This window comes from Peromyscus eremicus, chromosome 9 (assembly GCF_949786415.1).
Source record: "Peromyscus eremicus chromosome 9, PerEre_H2_v1, whole genome shotgun sequence".
Taxonomy (NCBI): Eukaryota; Metazoa; Chordata; class Mammalia; order Rodentia; family Cricetidae; genus Peromyscus; species Peromyscus eremicus.
This window is the reverse complement of record NC_081425.1, coordinates 92,402,121-92,409,343: the sequence shown is the minus strand read 5'-3', so window position 1 is coordinate 92,409,343 and position 7,223 is coordinate 92,402,121.

Here is a 7,223-nt window from a genome sequence, read left to right as displayed (position 1 = left end):
ATGGGCAGCAATCAAATGCTTAGGGCAGCAAAGGCAAGATGCTCTGAGCAGCAGGGAGAAGCCACAGCGGCATTAGCAGTCTCTGTGGAGGCCCTGGTGGGCTGCCCAGAGGGCTGAGAAGACAGTCCCTGGAGCCAGTGCGCTGAGCAGTATCAAAGACCCAGATGGGGCCAGGATCATGTACAGCACCCAGAAGCCCTACAGTGGCCTCCTGGCCTTCAGGAAGTAAGGCAGCCACACAGGGCTGTGATATGGGGTCTGATCACACTGGTCTGACCTGTTCTGTAGAAACTGGGGGTCCCTGAGCTTCTATGATGATGGTACAGTGACAAGAAGAGCGACTGTTGCTCCCCAAGAGTCATTTGGAGGCTGGACTGGGTAGGCATTTGCTTGTCCGGGACGAAATGGAGGTCTTGGTGATCTGACATGGCTTCTGCCCTGTGTCTATTGGTGTTAGTTCTGCCTTGGACCTTTGCAATGATAGAAACTTCTGGAGTCCAGGCTGTGAAGATCTACTGTACTTTTGTTTTTATTTAACATATATGGTTCTTTTTAAATCACTCCTTTTGAGTTTCTTGAGATTTATTTTGCTATTCATTTTCTAATACATTTGGTTAGATTTCTAGCTCATTTATTTCCTTTTCAGTTAACATAAACTTTTTGGGTTACAAACCCCATTTCTTTTTTCATAGAATATTTAAAATTTTGGTGTGTGTTGTTTTGAGTAATTTTTTTCCTCAGACACATAATTATATGTATGGATTAAAGCTTTCAATTTTATGTGTGTGTGTGTGTGTGTGTGTGTGTGTGTGTGTGTGTGATTTAATGTCACCATTCAGATATCCCCCCCACACCTGTGTGTGTGTGTGTGTGTGTGTGTGTGTGTGTAACTGGAATGGAGTATTACTAGAACCTACCCCATTCCCATACTCTATGACACATCCCCATCAAGGAGACCACCTCCCAGGCTTCTACTAGCCAATGGCTGGGCCCAGCAATCTGGAAGCAGGCCCATGCTAGTAACTTGAGATTCCCTTCTGTCCTGGTCACAATGTTCTTGCAGCCAGAACCCTATTTCTTCTTCTCCAGTCCTTTTTCCTTCCCTCCTTCCCTTTCAAAGAACTTTACAAATTGGTGCTGATGTGTATCATTCACCCAGTTTAGCACGTTTTCAGCTCCTTTGCACTCCTTAGCTTTTCCACCGACATTGGTGGCTTTGCACCTCTGAAGCTATCTTCATTTTGTGCTCACTCCCGAGCAGTACTGCAGGTGGACACTAATTGTAAATATGTATATTGTTTTCCAAGGCACCCAAAGATCTTACAGCCTGATGTTCATGAGCAATGTGTGGCTAGTTGACAGTCAACGTTTCCTGGGTAATCCATGTTTTGAGCTTAGTGGCTTCTAAAATGTATTTCTCTGACCTTGATGATTGCCTGTGTGGGTGCTTGGAGCTTTGGTCAAGTGCCTAATTGTTATTCTCCTTTCTATTAACAAATAAAATGTGCTGTGGGAACATCACTGTGGTGGTTTAAATAAGAATGGCTCCCATAGGCTCATATATGTGAGTGCTTAGTCACCAGGGAGTGGAACTATTTGAAAGTATTAGAAGGATTAGGAGGTGTGGCCTTGTTGGAGGAAGTGTGTCATTGGGGGTGGGCTTTGAGATTTCAAAAGCCCGTGCCAAGCTCAGAGCCTCTCTCTCTGCCTGAGGACCAGGATGTAGCTCTCAGCTACTGCTCCAGCACCTGCCTGCATGCCAGCATGCTCCCCTCCATGATAATAATGGACTGAAGCTCTGAAACTGTAAGAAAGCCCCCAACTAAATGTTTCCTTTATAGGAGTAGCCATGGTTACGATGTCTCTACACAGCAATAGATCATTGACTAAGCCCCATGATTCTGAGGGATGTGCAGCTCCAACCTTACCCACCTCCCATTTACTTTGATAACAGACTCCCCAAACCCGGGGAAAGGCTCCAGAGAGTCCTCTGTTTATCTCTGTGCATCCTGGATCCCCACTGGCCTCAGAACAATTGTGTCAATGAATGAGTGAGGGAAGCAGCTGGGGAGCTGGGTGGGTTTTCCTTTCAGCCCAGAAGGAGTCTCCTTTCCCTACCCACTTCCAGATGATTAGCGACCAAGGTTCAAACAGCAGCGCCCTCCCACACACAAGAGTGCTCCAACGGGCCAAGCACCACCCTGCCTCAGCTCTACCCCCATCTTCCCTGAAAAATCCCTGGTCCTGCAGGACATGGCCTTATGGACACCCATTCTCAGCCATCTCGCTCACAGGGACCCTCCCTCTGCCTCACTCTGCCCTCCTTCCAGGTACACCTGCTGATTGATGACAGGCAGGGACCTTGCTGCCATCCACAACTTGGAAAGGCAGGGAGGCAGCTGGTTACTCCAGCGAAGGCCAGGAGGGCGCTGTGAAACCGCAGCTGCAGCTCAGGCGGCTTTTCCTGGAGGTTAGCGGAAAGCGATTTGAGCGCAGACAGGGGTCCTTGGGCAACTCAGGCAGCCTGCACGCCACCAAACTGCCACCGCGGTCAGGGCCAGGAGGGTTCAAGAGCCTAGACGTTGAAGTGCACTGTCCAACAGCTCAGAGGTGACAGAAGACATCACTTCCAAGCACAGCAGGACTGAGCCTGGAGCTCCTGGCTGCCAGTCAGGCTCCGGAGCCTGCGGGCGAGGTGGGAGACGTTGGCTCGGCAGAGTGGAGCTTGGGATCTAGGTCCCTGGTGCCTCCTCAGCCTAGAAGGGCCAGGGGTGGGGACCCTGTGGGCTAGGGACCTGAAGGTCCCGCCCCCGAGGCGGGGCCTGGACTCCCGTGGGCTCCTTCCGCAGCCAAGTTCAGCCGCGCAGGCAGGCTAGCCACCCCGCAGCTGGTACCCGCCGGCCTCGCTGATGCTGCCGAGAGCCCAGGTGAGACGCGCCCCGCGGTCCTACTGGATAGACTGGCGAGCAGGAGAGGGAGACAGATGCTTCTCCTTCCTGTGGCCTTTTCCCGGGCAGAATTCTCAAGTCTGCCTTAGCTCTGAGGGCGGGATTTCCCTCCCCCCTGTGGCCAACTCCTACATCTTTCTCCAGTCCAGTCCACTCTCTGGGGGCCCATCCTCTTGTCTCTTCCCAAGCCTCTCTCTTCTCACTTTCTTTCTTTTTTGTAGGGTTCATCTTTATTGGTGATTCCTCCTTGCACTCCCGTTTTCTTTCCTTTTTTAAAAAAATCTTCTCTTCCTCCTCTTTTCTTCCCGCTGCCCCCACTTCTTTTTTGCATACAATTCTGTCTGGTTTTTCTCCTAGACATGACGTGTGTGTGTGTGTGTGTGTGTGTGTGTGTGTGTGTGTGTGTGTGTGTGTGTGATATCCCTATACTCTATTATTCTCAACAGGGCTTGTGCTGAGTGCCATGGTAAGAACCATGACCCGATCCCAGATGTGTTCTCCAACAAATATTTACAAAGATCTGGAAACGTAACTCAATGCCTGTTGTGGAAAAATACATAAATGTCCGAGTTTTTCGGGTGAGCAGAAAGAAAATACCTGGTTTTGATGAGATGCTGCGTCCGTTTCTTGACATCGTTTTCTTCTCTAATAGGTACAGACAGCACACCAGGAAAGCCGATCCTTGGAGTAGCATTTAGGGGACAGCTCCAACCATGCGTGCGTTCTGGGCAAGCTGTGCTGTCAGGTTCTGGGGCACAGAGGGGGTGGTGTTCCAGGCTGGATTGTAGGAAGACAATGGGAGCCCAGGGCTGGGTACGTTTTTGTCTACATGAGGTTGAAGAACAAATGTGAAAATATTTCATGTTACCCTCAAAGATTACCTTAGATACATTTTAAAGACAAGAAATCTAGGAAAGCTAGCCTGCTTAAATTGTTAGGGAACCAGGTACAGCATGTCTACTGAAGCAATGTTTATTGCTTTGTTAAAGATTTAGTCTTGACAAAGACACGATTTCATGTTTAATGATATTTATGATCTGTATATTTAAAAGCACATACAAAACATACACTAACTTGCTTGTTTTCAAAGATGTTAATCACCAATTAAAGTTTGCAGCCTTGTCTTCTTTGGAACAATTTAAATTGACCTTGTAGCTTATTGTGCCTTTAATGATAATTCTGCCAGCTTAACTTTTCACGGATGCAGAAAAGGAAGCTTGTCAATAAGTGGGCAGAAGTAGCATCTGGTCAATGAGGGTTGCGGCGTGGTTAGCTGAAGAGTTTGCAATGCTATACTAAGGAATTCTGAACAGTTAATACGCATGTGCTGGGAGCTGGGGTTTGGGAGACTGTGCTCTGCACTGGAGAGCTCAGTTGTCCTGTGAGTCATCCAACCACTGGCTCCAGTGAGTCAGAACTGGTAATGGCGCTGGTGAAAGGGATGCTTCTCAGCTGATTTGGAATTGCATGGCAGTTTTGTTTGGCAGATTTCTTCTTCAGAAATCCAGGAGATGGCGGCTCATATTTAAAACAGATAAGCTGCTAAAAAAGTATACGAAGCAAAGTCTTGAGTTTCAATGTTTTAAATTTTATTTTCCTTCATTACACAGTCTGTATCTTTATAAAAATGTCACTGCCCTTCTCTCTTTAGATGATGCTACTGCTTGAATATAAAAGGGTCTCTGTTGAACAGCCTGGTAGATAAGCCAGGTACTTTATCCTGTGAATGCTGCCCTGGAGGTGAAACCTGGCTGGGGTGGGACACCTGCTCTTCCTTTCTGGTAGTACCAAGAACAAGAGCTTCCTTTATTGAAGCTTATCTTATACACACACCCTGTTTAGTCCAATTAGAAGCACCCTGAACTAAAAATCACTATTCCAGTTTTATTTATAATGTGATTAACATCCTGAGTGGTTGACCTGGGTCATGTGCCTAGTGAGTGGCTAGGCTGAAACCGCAATGCAAGCTATGTCTTAGAATCTGAGTCCTTGGGGCCAATTCAACCCCACAGGTTCTAGCAGAAATATCACCCCAGATAACACTACTTATTGGCTGGTTAATGATGTTTATTGGAGTGTGGCTCCTTGCTCTGGTGTCCTGGCCATGTTCGACCATAGCTAACCCTGAATTCACCTAGTAGAACCCCTATGGAGCACTGTTTTTGTTCTCTGAGTTCATTGGCCCTGTTTCTGAAAATTCCTGGGGATGGAAGGGTGAGGATATGTCATCTACCTTTATGTGAGTCCACATGGCCAAGCTGGGTTAGTACTAAGTGTAGCCTTACTGTAGTCCTGGGAACTGACTTTGCTTGTATTCAAACAGCTTTGGTCTAGAAGACTGGAGCTTTAGCTGGACATGAAAACTCTAGGAACTGGTTAGGAAGCCCACTCAAAAGCTCTGCTTCTTAGCCGGGCGGTGGTGGCACACGCTTTTAATTCCAGCACTCGGGAAGCAGAGCCAGGCGGATCTCTGTGAGTTTGAGGCCAGCCTGGGCTACCAAATGAGTTCCAGGAAAGGTGCAAAGCTACACAGAGAAACCCTGTCTCAAACAAAACAAAACAAAACAAAACAAAACAAAACAAAAAAAGCTCTGCTTCTCTACAAAAGCCTGGAAAGCTTTTATGTTTCCAATGTTTCTAATATTCCAGGAACTAGGAGATGCCTAGAAATATAAGCATTCCCCACAGAAAAACTCAAGTGGTTATCATTCTTTTTTTTTTTTTTTTTGGTTTTTCGAGACAGTGTTTCTCTGTGTAGCTTTGCGCCTTTCCTGGAACTTGCTCTGTAGACCAGGCTGGCCTCGAACTCACAAAGATCCACCTGCCTCTGCCTCCCGAGTGCTGGGATTAAAGGCGTGTGCCACCACGGCCCGGTGGTTATCATTCTTATACAGAAGGTGTTAATGCATGATTACATTCTGGAATCTTCCAAAAGGGTCTGGGAAGACTCCAGAGACTAGGGATGTGAAAAGACTAGATACACTGGGAGTGTTTCATGCCTTGTTTTGTTTCAACTGAGAAGAAAAGCAAATACAGGCTACAATCTAGCAGGTATTATGGTGTCATGGAGCAGAACTTGTTTCTGAGCTGCAACTCAGATCCACAGGAATTGATACAGTGTTAAGAGGACTTCAGAACTCTGAGGCATCCAGTTGTTTAATAAGATCTTATTGTCTGTATACAGGAGAAAAAGGAAAGAAATGACCTGGCTACTTGATTATTCATTTAGCACCACTGCGTGCTTGTTTCTTTGAGTTCACAAGTCATGGAAAGTTGGCCATGAGGTGACTGTCCCTTTGTGATAAGCATGACAACAGTTTGTCTTCAAACTGAGTGGTGAGCCAGGTTCCTTGGCACTTTAGACATGCTGATCTAACCAATCTTTAGGACAATACGGTGAGATGGAGTGCCCAAATATTCCCTTTTATAGATAGGAAAATAGAGGTCCTAGTGTGGATAATGGCAAAGAATGATGAAGTCCAGGTCTTCTGACCCTGGAACCTATGCACTTGACCTTTATGATGTGAATGTGGGGCTCCACAGTAGCTGGAACAGCAAGGGTGAATGGGAGAATGTAACCAGAGCCTCTTAGACATTGGAATGATGAGTCTATAGTTTGTATTCAAGCAGGAATAACAAGACTGGAAATAGATTGATCTCTCAGAATGTAGCACTTGCTGTGTTGGTCAATAGCAGTACCCTGACAGGAGCTACAGGGAGAAGTGTCTACTGTGGCAGGGAAGATGGGCCATGGTAAGATATCTATCTTGTTGATTGGGGGATCCTGGTGTCAGAAAGCACTCCGGATCATAGAATCGTCACGTGATCTGAGGTCTCTGAGGATGGTGGGAGGGTCTTGGAATTTCTTCTATTTTTTTTTTTTTATCAGTTAGAAGAACATGGAGTAGTTCTGAACCACATTTGTGCAATTCAGAGGGGTGCCTTGTGGTGAAAAGAGCCAAGGATGATAAGAAAAGCCTTTTGGTGGAACACATACAATGATGGAGTGACGAGGACCCCTAAAGAGAGTCAGGATGGAGAGCCCAGGATGAACTGAGGCCATTGAGGACAGCCCAGAACAACAAAGAGTCTTTTTATACGGGGTCCAGAGCAAGGAACAAGGACTGCACAGATCCATCACTGCCTAGGGCAGCTGGTGTCTGTGGGAGGAGAAAGGGGAAGGGGCAGTTCCACTTTGCCCAGAAAACAGCTGCACGGGGAGTGAGTCCACAGGCACACAGGGTGGTGGGGGTGCAGGTGAGAAGGGAAAAGTGC